Raw genomic sequence first — 17,859 nt, 5'->3', positions numbered from 1 at the left:
AAATTATGTTAAGACACAACATTAGGGTGACTCAGAGTTGAGTTCCTGCCCCCTTGGTGGGCTATATAAACAGATGCTCAATCGAGAACACTGAAGCCATTAGGCAAGAAAAGAGAGAAAGTGCCATAGTACCATAGTAGATGTGGAAGAGGATCATGTAGCTCTAGGCAAAAGAGTTGAGCCTTTCACCTGAGAATTTACATCTGATCTTGTGAAGAGAATAGAGCAGCCGGGAGGGGGGAGAGATGAGCCCTAAGTCAGCCTACAGCTGAGATTTGAAGAAACCCGACCCAAAGAGCCTTAAGCGAGAAGAGGAAGGCTGAACCCTCACAGACATCGCCCGTCATCTTGCATCAACACGTGGAAACAGACCTTGGGTGAGAAAGTATCTCTTATGGTACCTTAAGTTGGACTCTTTTAGGGCCTTGCAACTGTAAGCTTTTACGCCAAATAAATACCCTTTATAAAAGCCAATAGATTTCTGGTACTTTGTATCAGTACCCCTTTGTCTGACTAATACAGATATAGCAGGATCTTATTTACTGATCCGAAGAGACTAGAATATAGTAAGTATAGTATGTGCTCAATAAATATCTATTGATTGAGCAACTGAATCTGACTTGGGCTTTTTTTTTTTTTAGGAGGTACCAGGAATTTAACCCTGGACCTTGTACATGGGAAGCAGGCACTCAACCACTGAGCTACACCTGTTCCCCCTGAATTAAACTTTTTAACTGCTCTGATAATGGGCATTGGTCCTGGTCATTAGACTCTACAGCCTCTCTTGGATAAAATGGGAGCCTCACAATATATACATTCTTATTCAGACTTGGCTGGTTCTAGACTTTGTGGACCCCACCCTTCTGTTATGACAGCATCAACTGGGCATGTGATACTAAGGTTACAGTGATTAGTCTCTGTATGAAATTGGGAGCCACCCTGGCCTCTGTAACACACTTACAGATCATCTCACAGGGTGACTTTTTCTTTTTTTTTTTTTAATCTTTTTCCAAATTCTATGAGCGTTCTTATTTTACATTTTTCAGGTTACTGACTTCCAGCTCAGGCAGGTAGGGGACAACCGGATTGTACTAATTTGTATTTTTTACAGATACCCTGAGGTCTTTGTTTAGGTGTGGATCTACCATTCATCAAGGAGTCTAAAGGCAGAACACTACGATTTACTCAATGGAGGATATCAGAGTCCTAAACAGACAAAAGCAAAGAAGAGATTGGCTGAATATTCCTACCTTTGTGAGCGCGACAGAGCATCAGGGTTGGAGAGGGTGGCTATATACAAGCAAGTACAGACCCCTTAGACTCAGAGAGCGTATTCTTTCTGCTTCCTCTGAAGCTCTTGTAAATATGTAGCCTATTGCCTTTCATATTGCCAGACTCTTACGTCTCCAGAGACATACGCCCTCTCAGAAGCCCAGGTCAAGTCCATGGGTCCTTAGGTGAAGGGGCAGTGTGAGGAGGTGGGCAGGGCGCAGGAGCAGCCCCGACGTCCACGATCTGACCCACACCACTGGGAAGGGGAGCGTGAGTCACTGCTCGCCTGCTCCGATGGTTTTCAGTTGAGGTCTCTGTGCTTCTCACTTGGATAAGGCCCCTTCCCACAGTCCCGGTTTTTCCAGCCTTCTGTACGGGGCCATGACCCTCTTGTCAGACACCGGGTGCGATCTTGGTCTTCCGGATTTTCTCTTTATGCGCCCTACGTCCCTTCCCCACTTTCCTCTTTCTCCTTTTCAACCTCCCCCAAATCCAGGAGCCTCAGACACCTTCCTCAGGCCCGCATCTGGCTTCTTGCACTCTATTTAAGGGGCCCAAATTTGGGGTGCAGGAAGCACGGCGGTTGTTAAGCCAGCACGTTACCGAGCCAGGGCTCGGAGGGCACGTCGCACCGCCCCAGCCGCTCGCTCGTCCCCTCCCCCGCCCGCGGCTCCGCCCCTCCCCTCCCCCGCACGTCACGTCCGGCCCGGCCCCCGCCCGCTCTCCGCCCTCCTCCCGCTCGCCGTTAGGGAGGCTTTGCGCTTCAGCCGGTCCCTCTGCCGCCTCCGCTCCCGCCCCCTCTTCTGCGTCTCCGCCGCCTCCGCCGCCTGGAGAATCCAGGGGTCGCTTACCGGGCTGGCCCCGCGCCTCCTCCGTCGCTTCAGCCGCCCGCCAGCGGTCTCCCCAAGAAGAGGCTCGCCGGCCGCGGAGCCGCTTGGGGCCTCAGTTCTCTTCCTCTTGCCGTCGCCGCGGGTCCTGGAGAAGCGGCCGTGGCTGGGAAACGGGGCACCGCGGTTCCAACGGTAGGTAAACGGGCGGGTACCCGTATCTGCGCCTGCGCGGTTACGCGTCTCTCCTTCCCTCTGCCGCCCTCCGGCGTTGTGTCCCACCCGCGCGGGGCCCAAGGGCGTTGAGTTTTTGGCAGATGGGGCCCAGCTGCAGTGCCCTGCAAGTGGGGCGTTCGGGAGAGAGGGCTCTCTCTCCGTTTGGAGAGGGAGGAAGGTTAAGTCTTGCCCTGGCTGCCAGGGTGGGGGTGTGGCAGTCTTCGATTTTCAGCTGCTGCAGTGTGCGTGAGCGGGCATGCTCCCACACCTCCTCGCTTCCCCGAAGTAGAAGACACATCAGCGCACGTTTGCTTGCTAGCCTCCCCTGCACACCGGTCCTGCTTCATTACTTGCCCACTTCCTTCATGTTGGGCAGTGAAGTTGGTGCAGGAAAAAAAAGTGTGGTTTGGTCCGGTACCAACTACGCCCCTTTCTAAGATCACGTGAGTTGAGTGGTTGCTGACTTCCGTAAATCGCGGAGAGAATATAGCCAAAATTGGACTGTTGGTGCACTGAGTTGTCTAGAATGCACTCCGCATAGGCCAGGCCAGAGTAACGCTTTGTACAGTATTAAGTTTCAGATAGGGCCCCGGGTTTTCAAGATAAGATTATAGGAAATTGAATTGGTTGACCCACTTGCCCGGTGGGATATTGGTAAACTTTTGTTTATAAACAGTTGAAGCTCAAACTGACTTTTAGACAGGCACTTGCATAATTTACTTCTGTGTCCCATTCTAGGTAATGATAAAAATACTTACGTTGGGCATTTACCCTACTTTCAAGGAGCTGATCATTTAAGGATGGTAACCGGAACCACGATGTAATACAGGCTATAAGCATAAAATAACTGGAATGCACTTGTGCGGCTTGATTGATGTAAGGCTGTCTTCAGCGTTCCTTACTGTAACCCTGTAATAGGCCGTGGCCTGGGTTTCTCATAGGTACTTTGCATTTAGTACTTGTTGAGTGGAATTAAATGATCTCGCCGATATTTCCAAAACAGGAGCCCTTTCGACAATTCTTAATCTGTGCTTCTTTTAAATAAAGGGCCGTGTTTTCTCCAGTTGAATTGTGTGTTACCAATTAGGTATTTATGTGATACAGCTTGAGTCCTTGGGAAGATATAGAAAGCCGTCAGAGTGGTGAACTAAATCAATGTTACAGTATGTTTTTTATTAGAATGCTGCTGTTTTAGGACAGACAACTAATGGCAACTTTTATTATTTATGAATAACCTTAGTCAATCTGCATGGTTCCCCCTTTGTTGTACTCTAATTTAATATTGGGGACTATAATAGTAGGACTTCTTCTAGTTTTTATTTTTTATTCTTTTCCATTTTAACTGCTTTCACGAGTATAGTATAGTGATATTATTGCATTCACAATATTATGCTATAACCACCACCATCATTACTAAAACTTTTTCATCAGCGTAAACAGAAACTTCATACCCATTAAGCAATAACTCCTCCCTCCCTCCTGTGAGTTATGGATTTGCTTATTCTAGATATTTGATATACATAAAGTCATGCATTATTTGTCCTTTTGTATCTGGTTTATTTCACTCAACATGATGTCTTTAAGATTCACCCATGTTATAGCATGTATCAGAACTTTATTCCTTTTTTGGGCAGAATTATATTTCATTGTATGTATATACCACATTTTTATTGAATTCACCTGTTGATGGACAAAGATTGCTTCCACCTTTTGGCTTTTGTGAATAATGCTGCTGTGTGCAGCAGTGTACAAATATCTGCTTGAGTCCCGGTTTTCAATTCTTCGGGGTATATATGTAGAAGTGGAATTGCCAGGTCATCTGGTAATTCTGTTTAATTTTCTGAGGAAGTGCCAAATTGTTTTCCACAGTACCTGCACTATTTTACATTTCTACCAACGATGATTGACAGTTCCTATTTTTCAGAATCTTTACCTTTTGTTATTTTTTTTTTCGAAGCATCTTCACCCTTTGTTATTTTTTTTCTCAAAGAATAATTCTTCCAGTGAGTGTTAAGTATCTCACTGTGATTTTTATTTGCATTTCCCTAATGGCTAACAATGTTCAGCATTTTTCCTGGTTCTCATTGACCATTTGTATATCTTCTTTGAAGAAATGTCTGTTCAAGTCCTTTACCCATTTTTAAATTATGTCTTTTTATTGTTGAGTTATAGGAGTTCTTTATTCTTGTTATTTAACCTTATTAGATATATGACTTCCATATATTTTCTTACATTAATTTGGTCATCTTTTCAATTCCTTGATAATGTTCCTCAAAATACAGAAGTTTGTAATTTTGATGCAGTTTATCTGTTTTTTCTTTTGTTCCTCCTTTGGGATCACATCTAAGAATCCATATTCTAATACAAGGTCCTGATGATTTTCCTGTTTTAACAGTTTTTTTTGTACTTAGATTGTAGATCCATTTTGAGTTAATCTTTATATGTGGTGTGAGGAGGGTGTTCACGTTCATTCTTCTGCATATGGATATCAGTTTTTACAACAATATTTGTTAGAGGCTCCTCTTTCCCCATTTAATGGACTTGGCGCCCTTTTTGAAAATCAGTTGGCCACGGATGTGTGGGTTATTTTTGAACTTTCATGTCTATTACATTGGTCTATATGTCTGTCCCTGTGCCAGTACTGCACCATTTTGGTTACTGTAGCTTTGTAGTAAGTTTGGAAATTTGGAAATTTTCATCCTCCAAGTTCTTCATTTTCAAGAATTTTTTTTTTTTTCTATTTGGGGTCCCTTTCTGTAGTCTTTTATTTATTTTTTTATCCCCCTCTTCCCCCAGTTGTCTGCTCTCTCTGTCCATTTGCTGTGTGTTCTTCTGTGACCGCTTCTATCCTTATCAGCAGCACCGGGAATCTGTGTTTCTTTTTTTTTTGTTGCATCATCTTGTGTCAGCTCTCCATGCGTGCGGTGCCATTCTTGGGCAGGCTGCACTTTCTTTCGCACTGGGCAGCTCTCCTTATGGGGCTCACTCCTTGCGCATGGGGCTCCCCTACGCGGGGGACACCCCTGCATGGCAGGGCACTCCTTGCGGGCATCAGCACTGCACATGGGCCAGCTCCACATGGGACAAGGAGGCCCGGGGTTTGAACTGCAGACCTCCTATGTGATAGGCGGACACCCTATCCATTGGGCCAGGTCCACTTCCCTGTAGTTAGTCTTTTAAAATAAAGTTATTTTGTACCTGAGTTAAATATTTTATCTGAAAACCTAATGGTTCTGAAAAGAATGAAATACTGAAATTGTTTTTTCCTTTTTTACAGAAATAGAAAATTCCTATTTACAGATGACTAAACAGCAAAGACGCAGTGATTTTATTTCTTAAAGGTTTTCACTTATTTAAGGTCACTGTATTTTGGTCTCAATTAGGCATATATCAGAACCAGTAACTTCCATTACTTCACTGTTTCAAAGGTGCACCCATTAAACGAAGACCCTATCATTGTCAATGAGTAACATTATGCTAAGGGTGGAAAAAGGGGTTACCTGATTGAGAGAAAGGAAGTATAATTTGTGTGCATGAACTTGACCAGAGTCATTGTTTGCCAAGCGTGAGAGGGGTGGGTGTTTCCCCTAGAGAGGCTGGAGGTTAATATGTGTGTAGGCTCACTTTGGGGCCTCATATTAAAGTAGACTTTGATTGGAATTGGTAATAAGATATTTGGGGTGGTTTGGAATAAAGACTTTGTTTTTTTTTTTTTTTAAAGATTTATTTTATTTATGTATTTAAAACCCCCTCCCCATTGTTTATGCTTGCTGTCTACTCCTCTGTTTGTTGTGTGCTTTGTCTGCTTGTCTTCTTTATTTTAGGAGGCAGTGGGAACTGAACCCGGGACCTCCCATGTGGGAGGGAGGTGGCCCATTGCTTGAACCACCTCCGCTCCCTGCTTGTTGTGTCTCTCATTGTGTTTCCTTGTTGTGTCTCCTTGTTGTGTCATCTTGCTGCATCATTTTGTTGGATCAACTTGCCACACCAGCCCGTTGCGTCTGCTCACTGTCTTGCTCATCTTCTTTAGGAGGCACTGGGAACCGAACCAGGGACCTCCCATGTCGTAGCAGGTGCCCAATTCTTGAGCCACATCTGCTTCCCAAGGCTCTTTTAACGCACCAGCTCATGTCATTTGGTACATTAAATATATCCTGATAATGGGATTATAAGATTAACTATTAGTTGATTTATTCATTTACCTGATGAACTTATTTAGCGCTAAGTTCTGGAGATATATTGAAGAGCAAAACAAAACATCATGTGGTGATAGTTGCATAATTCTAAATTTATTCTAAATTTATTAAGAATCATTGAATTGTACCCTTGAAATAAGTGAATTTTATGGTATGTAAATTATACCTTAATAAAGCTCTTTAAAAAACATAATAGACTTCAAGGATTTTATACTCTGTTGAGAGAAGCAGACATTAAACACAGAAATTAATGTGTAACAAAACTTTTGATGGATATTTTGGAGCAAAGGAATGATATACCCTGAGAGAAATTAGCAGAATAGATCATTAGCTTGAGTGTTTGGAGAAGGCCCATCCAAGGATGAGAGTTGAAGTTGAGTAGGAGGCAGCTGGGGAGAGTGTTTGAGGTAGATAAACCAGCATGTATAAAAGCCTTAGGTTGGAAGCAGATGTGGTTCAAGTGATAAGACCTCTGCCTACCATATGGGAGGACCCAGGTTCTGGGGCCTCTTGGTGAAAAAGAAGAAGAGAAAGTGTGACTGCACAGTGAGCCAGTGCCTGTGTGGCAAGCCAAGTGCTTGTGTGGCAAGCCCATGTGGGTGCCTGTGCAGTGAGCCAGGTGCCCACCCAAGTGCCTGCGTGGTGAGGCAGTGCCTGTGTGGTGAACCAGGGCCTGCGCAGTGAGCCAGTGCCCATGCAGGTGAGTCATGCAGCAAGGTGAAGACACAACAAAAGAGAGATGAAAGGAGAGAGTCAAGGTGAAGCGCAGCAGAGACCAGGAACTGAGGTGGCGCAGTTGACAGGGAACATCTCTCCACATCAAGGTCCACAGGATCGAATCCCAGTGAATCCTAGAGGAGAAAGACCAGAAGAAAAGACAAAAAGAGAAATAGACACAGAAGATCGCAAAGGGAATGGACACAGACAGCAAAAACAGTGGGGTGGAGGAAGGGGAGGGGGGAAATAAGAGCCTTAGGTTGAGGAAAATGTGGTGGGTTGACAAAATAATTTAAAATTTACTGGATTTCTACTAGAGAAGGAAATATAAATCTTTTATGTCAGGTTATATTTAGCTTCTAGTGTGTATTTCCTTTTCCCTGTATATATGATGTATGATGATTCTTTTTTTATATATTTTTAAAAGATACATGTATCTTTTTTTAGAGATACATAGATCACACAAAATGTTACATTAAAAAATATAAAAGGTTCCCATATACCCCCACTTCCCCCCTCCCCGACTCCTCCCATATCAACAACCTCTAAAATGGATCAAATGCACATTCATTACATCTGATGAATACATTTTGGAGCACTGTTATACAGCATGGATTATAGTTTATGTTGTAGTTTACACTCTCTCCCAGTCCATTCTATAATGATTCTTAACTCTTTGGTTTTAAACAGTTTTCAGAGAGATGTCTCATCTTCCTATTGTTGCTCTTCTAGGAACAGAAAAACATGAAGACAAATTTGGTTCAGTTTACCTATTAAAATATTTCTCTACTATTAAATATGACCTGGCAATTTCATTCTTAGTTATATACCCAAAGTAACTTAATTCAATATGAATTGAATCATATATTTAAATATCTTGGTGTTTTCCTGCCCAAAGCAGCATCTATAAGCTCTTTTTTTGGGGAGGGGAGTAAACTTTTTTTTTTAATATATTTTTTATTTTTTTAAAAAAGATACTTAGATTACACAAAAGAATGTAAGGGATTCCCACATGTTCCACTCCCCACACCTCCCACCCTTCCTCGCATTAACAACTTCTTTCATTAGTCTGGTATATTCTTTGCAATCGATGAACACATTTTGGAGCATTGCCAGTAAGCATGGCTTAGAGTTTACATTGTAGTTTACTCTCTCTCCTGCTCAATTCTGTAGGTTATGGCAGGATATATAATGGCCTGTATCTGTTGTTGCAATGACATTTAGGACAATTTCAAGTCCTGAAAATGCTCCCATATTACACCTCTTTTTCCCTCTTTCTGACTTCAGTATCTCCAGTGTCCACTGTCTCCACGTCAATGATGTAATTTCTTCCATTGCTAGAATCACAGTAAGTCTGTAGTAGAATACCAGTAAGTCCACTCTAGTCCATATTTTATTCCCCAATCCTGAGAATGCTGGGATGATGATGCCCTCTCCACTTCTAATTGATAGGGGGCCTTGATTCCATATGGCTGAATGATGGGACTCTCTTGCTTGCAGTTGTGGACTTTTTTGGTTCTTTGGTATGGTGGTTGTCCATTCTCACCTCTTTGTTAGTTGTCTCGGATAAGTTCAATGAACTGGAGGGTAGGTGTTGCAACTCTGGTGAGGCCTCAGGACCCAGCTGGCACACAAACAACCCGAAGATTCAAGTCTCTTGGATATATACCTACCAACCCCAGCACGAAATGCAGGTTCAAATAGAAGGGACAGAAGATGCACGTGTAGAGAAGTCATAACTGAGTCTAACTCTGTCACACAGGGGAGCACAAACTCCAAAGTAGTGCCCGCTGGCAATGCGCCAGACTCCAGAGCTATCTGCCATGACTGAAGGACCTGGGTGTCTCCAGAGCCCTCAGGAGCCCCACTGTTTGGGATAGTATCTACTTTGGCAGTCTGTGAGATTCTGCTGAGATGTGCATGAGCGTTACCTCTAGGATGACCTCCTGATTTACTTTGAAGTCTCTTAGCCATATAAACTAATTTGTCTTTACCTTTCCCCCCTTTTATTCAAGGTCTTTTTCCAGTTGCGTTGCTAGATGGTACTTGGTAGTAATCCCTAGGTGCTAGGGAGGCTCATCCCTGGGAGTCATGTCCCACACTGGGGGAAAGGTAATGCATTTATATGCTGAGTTTGGCTTAGAGGACACTTTCGAGCAACAAGGAGGCTCTGAGAGGTAAATCTTCCTTTTTTTAAAGATTTATTTATTTCTCTCCTCTTCCCCCCCATTGTCTGCTCTCTCTGTCCATTCGCTGTGTGTTCTTCTGTGTCTGCTTGCATTCTTGTCATACGGTACCAGGAAACTGTGCCACTTTTTTTGTTCTGTCGTCTTGCTGTGTCAGCAATCCATGTGTGTGGCCTCACTCCTTGGTGGACTGTTGTTTTTGCATGGGGCAGCTTTCCTTGCAGAGTGCACTTCTTGCTTGTGGGGCACCGCTATGTGGGGGACATCCCTGTGTGGCACGGCACTCCTTGTGTGCGGCAGCACTGTGCATGGACCAGCTCACCACACCAGTCAGGTGGACCTGGGTATCGAACCCTGGACCCTCCATATGGTAGGCAGACGCTCTGTCAGTTAAGCCTCAACCGCTTCCCTCAGAGGTAACTCTTAGGCACCCTACAGCACTAGGCTAAGTTGTAAATTCAAGAGCAAAGGCTCATAAGCGTAATTGCCAATATCAAGGGCCCATTAGTGGACCGTCCTTTTTCACTAGCCATTGCCCTACACTTTGGGGATTGTTGCTGTTCCATTAGAGAACATGGCAGAACTCCCTAGGATGGGAATTCAATATTCTTGTGGTTATTTTGTGAATCTCCACTCACTGTGACAATTCCCCACGAACATTTGAGCACATTTAAACACCTTCTATGTATGCCCAGGTGAACTTCCTCCCATATCCCCCCATCATTGACACCCCACACCAATGATCCTCCCCGCCACTGTTGTAACCTTTCTGTTGTCCAAAACTTCTTAAAAAATGAAGTCAAGAATATCGCCAAATAGAATTAATAGGAAAATGAAATAACAATGATAGGTTTAAACATAAGAAATAAAATAATAATTTAGAAAAACCAAAACTAAAATAAAATTTTAAAAATTGAGATATTGAAAAATAATGAAGGAAAGTGCAATTGGCTCAACTGATAGAACATCTGCCTACCACATGGGAGGTCCAGGGTTCAAACCAGGGTCTCCTGACCCGTGTGGGGAGCTGGCCCATGTGCAGTGCTGATGTGTGCAAGGAGTGCTGTGCCACACAGGGGTGTCCCCTGCATAGGGGAGCCCCATGTGCAAGGAGTGCCTTGTAAGGAGAGCCGCCGCACTTAATAAAAGTGTAGCCTGCCCAGGAGTGGTGGGACACACGTGGGGAGCTGACGCAACAAGATGATGCAACAAAAAAGAGGCACAGATTTCCGGTGGCACTGATAAGAATGCAATTGGGCACAGAAGAACACACAGTGAATGGACACAGAGAGCAGACAACGGGGGTGAGGGGGAGGGGAGAGAAATAAATAAAAAATCTTAAAAGAAAAATAATGAAAAATATTAAAAAAATTTTTTTCTAACATTTTGTCTTTCATCACTGTAAGATCTATTGTCCTTTATGTACAGTGACATTTTATTCCGTTTTTTGCCCCAGTGTCTTTTTTTCATTTTGTCATCGAAGTTTTTGGTCACAGTAAAGTTACATACAGAGCACAGGGGACTCCCATAGACTCAACATCCTCTCCTTTTTCCCCTTCCCATATCAATAACCTTTTTATGTGTGGATGTTACATTTGTTACGACTGATGTACAGATGTTGAAACATTGCCACTAACCATGGTCAATCGTTTACATTATGGTCTACACTCTAAACCATGCACTTTTATTAATTTGATGAAATTCAACATGACCTGTATCCATCATTGCAAGATCAAGCAGAACACTTCATTGCCCCCTAAATATACTCCCTCTTCCCTCTACTCTGTTCCTCCCTCCCCGTCCCCTCAGGGCCCATGGTGACCACCAGGCTTCACTCCTTTAAGGATAAGATTCATAGTTACTTGCAACAATACTGAGCGCTTGACACACTGGTCTTTCTTCCCCTATTTCCATAAGCATTTGATAGATAAGTTTATATGCTGAGACATCTGTTCAGCCTTTCTGACAACTTGTTTGTACTGTTAAGGATCTCAGATCCTTAAAAATTATGCCTTTGCCAGTTTCCCAGGATAAAAAGGAACCACTGATTTAGCATATTGGCAACTTTTGTAGTATCATTATTGTTCCAGTAGAATGAAAGAGGTGCCTTTTCCTTGACTTTGGCCAGTTATTTAGAGCCCAGGCTAATGAAGAGGTCAGTGTATGGAGCATGGGTCAATTTATTTTTCTTTGGCTTTGGTTCATCGATTTAGAATCAGACACAGGAATAGTCCATAAACTTAAATTTGTCATCTTTATTGAGAACCACCTCCCTGCTTGCTTATCCTTTCCCGCTTTGTACACTGATGAAATGGGGATTTACTTGTCCTTTTATTTTTTTAACAATTAATGAGATGATTCTTTTAAACTTTTCTATTTGAATTGTATCCTATTGTCTGAAAGCATTTTGGGCAAAAATGAGTTGTTCTTTTCAATATCACTTGAAGATAGAGCTTTTCACATGAAAATATCAGTATATTCTTATGCTGCTTTTATAGCTGGTTGCCTTATTTGGTAAGACCTTATTAGTACATTGCTGATCTAATCTTACCATTATTGCAGTGCTTTTTATTTAATTAGAGAAGTTGTGGGTTTGTTGAACAATTATAGATAAAATACAGGATTCACATGTACCATCCTATTATTAACTCTGTGCTTTGGGGTTGTACATTTGTTATAATTGATAAAGACACATTGTACTGTTATAGTCCATGGTTTAATGTAGGGTTCACTGTGTGGTGTAGTTCCATGTATTTTTTTATTTTTAAATAAAAAAAAAATTTGTTTCTCTCCCGCTCCCCCAGTTGTCTGCTCTCTGTGTCCATTCTCTGTGTGTTCTTCTGTGACCGCCTCCATCCTTATCCGCAGCACCAGGAATCTGTGTTTCCTTTTGTTGCGTCATCTTGCTGTGTCAGCTCTCCATGTATGTGGCACCGTTCCTGGGCAGGCTGCACTTTCTTTCGCGCTGGGCGGCTCTCCTTTACAGGGCGCACTCCTTGCGGGTGGGGCCACCTACGCGGGGGACACCCCTGCGTGGCAGGGCACTCCTTGTGCGCATCAGCACTGCGCATGGGCCAGCTCCACATGGGTCAAGGAGGCCCGGGGTTTGAACCGCGGACCTCCCATGTGGTAGACGGATGCCCTAACCACTGGGCCAAGTCTGCTTCCTGTGGGTGGTGTTTTGAAGCTGCCAGCTGTTACTGTAGAGACATCTGTTTCTCCCTTCAGTTTTGCTAGTTAGTCCCATGTATTTTGGAGCACCCTGATTATGTGCATAGGTATTTATACCTGTTCCCGTATTAGCCTTAGACTGTCTTCCTTTTTCCTGTGTCCTGGGGAGGTGATCCCTACAGTCCTCTCTGTAGCTGCCGGTCAGAGGCTGGAGAATTCAAAATTACCTCCTTGTAGGGTAGGGGAAGGTCACTGGGAGCTGCACCTATACCTGCAGCTTCTACTCAGGGTCTGTCAAAAATTTTTTCCTGTGTCTCTCTTTCTTTGGGTGGTTTCCAGACTTCCCCTGGTGTCCTTAAACCCTACAACGTTTTTTCCCAGGCTGTTTCTGCCTGTCCTTTAGCTATTTTCCTGTGCGAGAAGACATGTCTTTCTAATTCACCATCTTCCTGGAAGTTCCCCTCTGTTGGTTTCATTTACTTATTTGTTTATTTTCTAAAGGATGTGCCAGGAATTGAACCTATGATCTTGTTGATTTTATATATATATATAGGTACCAGGGGCTGGGGATTAAACCTTGGACCTCCTATGTGGGAAGCCAGTGCTTGACCAGTGAGTCCCATCCACCAGTGAATCACATTGGCTTTCCTGAGTTTTTTTTTCGGTTGTTGTTTTTCAGGAGGACCTGAACCCAGGAATTCCCATGTGGGAGGTGGGTGCTTAGACGCTTGAGCCACATCTGCTCCCTATTTATTGATTTTTTAAAGAAGGTATTGGGAATTGAACCCAGGATCTCGTATGGGTGAAGCAGGTGCTCAACCATTAAGCTATATACTCATTCCCTATCCTCCATTGATTTAAAAAAAAAATTATTCTAGTAACATATATACAAGCTAAAACTTCCCCTTTAAAACATTCAAATATATAATTCATTGCTCTTAATTACATGCAGAATGTTGTGCTACCATTACCACCATCCATTACCAGCACTTTTCTATCATACCAAATAGAATTGGTATATTTTATTTTATTTTTTTTTTTTTTTTTTTTTTAAAGATTTATTTATTTATTTAATTTCCCCCCCTCCCCTGGTTGTCTGTTCTTGGTGTCTATTTGTTGCGTCTTGTTTCTTTGTCTGCTTTTGTTTCTTTGTCCGCTTCTGTTGTCGTCAGCGGCACGGGAAGTGTGGGCGGCGCCATTCCTGGGCAGGCTGCTCTTTCTTTTCACGCTGGGCGGCTCTCCTCACGGGCGCACTCCTTGCGCGTGGGGGCTCCCCCACGCGGGGGACACCCCTGCGTGGCACGGCACTCCTTGCGCGCATCAGCACTGCGCATGGCCAGCTCCACACGGGTCGAGGAGGCCCGGGGTTTGAACCGCGGACCTCCCATATGGTAGACGGACGCCCTAACCACTGGGCCAAAGTCCGTTTCCCAGAATTGGTATATTTTAGGTCTCGATTCCCATTTCCCTATTCCTACCCTGTGCCCTGGTAATCTGTATTCTAAATTCTGATTCTATGAACTTGCTTATTCAGTTATTAGATATCAGTGAGATCATGTAGTATTTATCCTTCTGTGATTTCACTCAACATGATGTCTTAAAGATTCATCCATATTGTTGCATGTATCAAAACTTCATTCCTTTTTATGGCTGAATAATATTCCATTGTATGTAGATACCACATTTTTGTTTATCCAGTCATTGTTTTTTTTGTTTTTGTTTAATTGAAGGATTTCTTTATATATTCTGTATATAAATCCTAATATTATATGTGGTTTCCATGTATTTTCTCCCATTGTGTGGGTTGTCATTATACTTTTATGATGAAGTCTTTTGAGGTGTAACAGTTTTTAGTTTTGATGAGGTCCCCCTATGTTTTCCCTAGAAGTTTGATAGAGCTGGCTCTTATATTTAGGTTTGTTATCCATTTTGAGTTGATTTTATATAAGGTGTAATGTAGGATCCTTTTTGTGTGTGTGTGTGCAAATTGAGATAGTTTTTCCAGTACCATTGTTGAATAGACTGTTCTTTCCAACTGCGTGGTCTTTGCCCCCTTGTCAAAAATCAATTAGTTATAAATGTGAGGGTTGATTTCTGAGCTCTTAATTCCATTGGTCTATATATCTGCCCTTTTTCCAACCAAAACAGTTCAGAGACCCAGGAAGAGGGGCGAGGTACAGACTGACTCCATTTTGCCTAGGAGAGGGGAAACAAGTTTCTTCTTTGGCCTAGCAAACATAGCCTTTGTATTTGTCCACTGCAACGTGAGGAAATGTACTGTCTCTAAGTCTCCTCTACTGTGCCTTTTTGTCTGGGGCAGTTGGAAAATGGATACCCTCAGAGCTGGGTCCCCAGTGATCCAAAGTTGCTGTTCATTTGGCCTTGCCCATACATGGTCATGGGAAAGAGGATTTTTATGTCTCTTTCTGTCTTCAGTGACGTAGCCAGGTGCTAGTTTGGAGAGTTTAGAAAAGGTGAAAGCATATATCATATGGATGTAACTTGCAGTGCTGTTGTATGAGTATGACAGTGGTTGAATGGATATATTTTTCATATGTTTTTCTTGTAGCATTAAAATTTAATATCCTAGGGAAATGGATGTGGCTCAAGCAGTTGAGTGCCTGCCTCCCACATACAAGGTCCTGGATTCAATCCCCGGTCCCCGATCCCCTCCCCCAAAATTTCACATCCTAAATATATAACACTCATTTGGTTTGATACTCACTTATTTTCAATAGCATACACATACATTGTTCCTATAACTCTGTCTTTCCTCTTTTTTGTACTTGTTACAAATGATATCCTTGTACATTATATATCTGTACAATTATCAATACTTTGTATGCTTTTGCAGTTTAGCACCTATAAGTACGAAGTGGAGTTACATACTGAAAAATACAGTAGTACTGACTTTGATAGTTACCTAAATTTACCTTTCCTGAAGGTCTTTATTTCTTTATACTGCTTTGAACTGTTGTCTTGTGTCCTTTCCTTTCAGTCTGAAGAAGTCCTTTTAACATTTTTTGTAGGGAAGTCTAGTGGCAGTGAACTCCTTCAGCTTTTGTTTATCTGGGAATGTTTTTTTTTTTTTAATTAATTATTTATTTATTTATTTTAATTACATTATGAAAAATATGAGGTCCCATTCAACCCCACCGCCCCCGCCCCCCACTCTCCCCACAGCAACACTCTCTCCCATCATCATGACACATCCATTGCACCTGGTAAGTTCATCTCTGAGCATCATTGCACCCCATAGTCAATGGTCCACATCATAGCCCAGACTCTCTCACGTTCCATCCAGTGGGCCCTGGGGGGATCTATAATGTCCCGTAATTGTCCGTGAAGCACTATCCAGGACAACTCCACGTCCCGAAAATGCCTCCACATCTCATCTCTTCCTCCCGTTCCCCACACCCAGCAGCCACCATGGCTACCGTTCCCACACCCATTCCACATTTTCTCTGTGGACGTTGGATTGGTTGTATCCATTGCACATCTATGTCAAGTGAGGGCTTAGATTCCATATGGGTACTGGATGTACTCCTCCCGCTTCCAGTTGTAGACACTCTAGGCTCCATGTTGTGGTGGTTGACCTTCTTTAACTCCATGTTAGCTGAGTGGAGTAAGTCCAATAAATCAAAGTGTAGGAGCTGAAGTCTGTTGAGGCTCTGGGCCTGGGTGTCATATTATCAGTCCAGAGATTTGAATCCCCTACATAGATCTTAAACCCAGCACCGACTACAATTCCAATAAAGTAGCATGCAAGTCTTGTGAAAAGAGATCCCCTCTGAGTCCAATTCCATCACGCAGAAACACCAGCTCCAAAGAAGGGCTATCTGTCATGGCAGTGAACCTCTTCTGCCATGACCATAGAACCCGTGGGTCTCTTTATCCCTCAAAAGAACCAATACCTGGGGTTGTATCTACCTTATCTGTCTCTTAGACTCTGTTCAGTTGTACATAGGGGTATTCCTTCTGACAACCTCCAGACTCTTTTTTAGAGACTCACAGCCTTATAATCTCATTTCTCCTTTCCATTTCCCCCTTACATTAGGTCAAACAGCTTCCCGAAGTCATGTCATTATATGTAGACAGGTATATTCTGCTGTTCCGCATTGAATCTTTAATTCAAGGTCATTTTCTAGTTGCTTCTTCAGCTGGTATGTGGTAGTGATACCTCGGTGCCAGGGAGGCTCATCCCCGGGTGTCATGTCCCACGCTGGGGGGAATGCATCGCATCTACAGGCTGAGTTTGGCTGTGAGAGTGGCCACATTTGAGTAACATGCAGGCTGTCAGGAGGAAACCCCCAGGCACAATGCTACTCTAGGCCTTGTTCTTATTGCAGGTGTATAGGCTCAAAAGTGTAACCATTAGTATCACGAGCCCACTGTTGGGCCCTCCTTCCTTCCTGGTTCTTGCCGTTGCACCTGGAGGATTGCCGCTGCTCTCCCAGGGCCCACAACAGTGACCCCCCGGCCAGGAGCCCAGTACCCCCCCAGCTGTTGTTTTTGTTTCCACTATTAGTATATATAGACATTACCATATACCCTGGGCATATGCCCTGTATAACTCCCTGTCAACCATATATATCCTGTCAATAACATCCCATATCAGTATTCCTCTGCTGCCATTGTTGAACCACTCTGTGATCCAAAACTTCCCGTAAAGTGAATCCCAACATAATGTCAGCTTCAGAAGAGTCTTAGATCACCGAAATTCATATATACAATATACAGTATTTCCCCAGATCCACCATAAAACCTTTTCCCTTGCACAGCAATAATCTTTTAACTTATTCATATCATATTTCCTGAAACTGATGTACAGATTCCAACACTATAGTTTTCAAACAAGGTGACATTTGTGCTTACTATGTGGTCCATATTTTAGGCTGTACAGTTTTCTAAATTTTTTATTTATCCTATGTTTTGTCTTATGGTTTTCATTATTAGTCTGTCGTCCCCTATATGTTTTTGGTGTAATATTAGCTGTTTTATATTCATCCTTGTGTACTCTCACATAACTCCTCTTTTGCCCCCTTATTTACCTTTGTTCCATCCATTCCACATCCATTTTCCCCTCCGCTTAGGGCCCACAACGCCTGCCAATCTAATACCCTGGGAGCCGTCCTTTCTCACGAGAGATACAGTTCTCTCTATTCAACGGCATTAGTCTTCTATCTGGGAATGTTTTAATCTCTCCCTTAATTTTGAAAGAAAGTCTCATTGGATATAAGATTCTTGATTGGTGTTTACATTCTTTCACCACTT

General features: G+C 43.0%; 2 protein-coding genes across 12 annotated transcripts in view; one reads left to right on the top strand and one right to left on the bottom strand.

Annotated features, from left to right (window-relative positions):
* The window catches only part of WNT8A (Wnt family member 8A), an 83,679-nt gene extending 81,468 nt beyond the window's left edge, over window positions 1-2,211 (bottom strand). For 3 of the 5 annotated variants that reach the window (XR_009181378.2, XR_009181383.2, XM_058279198.2), the window contains exon 1: window positions 1,251-1,943. The gene's annotated coding sequence lies outside the window, so the exon portion shown is untranslated. Of the gene's footprint in view, window positions 1-1,250; window positions 1,944-2,123 lie in introns of those variants that run through there. The other 2 variants (XR_011646642.1, XR_002795453.2) reach the window with 2 other exon arrangements.
* FAM13B (family with sequence similarity 13 member B) overlaps window positions 1,965-17,859 on the top strand; it is a 113,240-nt gene continuing 97,345 nt past the window's right edge. For 5 of the 7 annotated variants that reach the window (XM_071210091.1, XM_071210089.1, XM_004450493.5 and 2 more), the window contains exon 1: window positions 2,156-2,294. The gene's annotated coding sequence lies outside the window, so the exon portion shown is untranslated. Of the gene's footprint in view, window positions 2,295-17,859 lie in introns of all 7 variants that reach the window. The other 2 variants (XM_058279142.1, XM_058279155.1) reach the window with 2 other exon arrangements.

The sequence above is a fragment of the Dasypus novemcinctus genome, chromosome 2 (genome assembly GCF_030445035.2).
Source record: "Dasypus novemcinctus isolate mDasNov1 chromosome 2, mDasNov1.1.hap2, whole genome shotgun sequence".
In the NCBI taxonomy this organism is placed as follows: Eukaryota; Metazoa; Chordata; class Mammalia; order Cingulata; family Dasypodidae; genus Dasypus; species Dasypus novemcinctus.
This window is presented reverse-complemented; position numbering and strand designations above follow the sequence as displayed.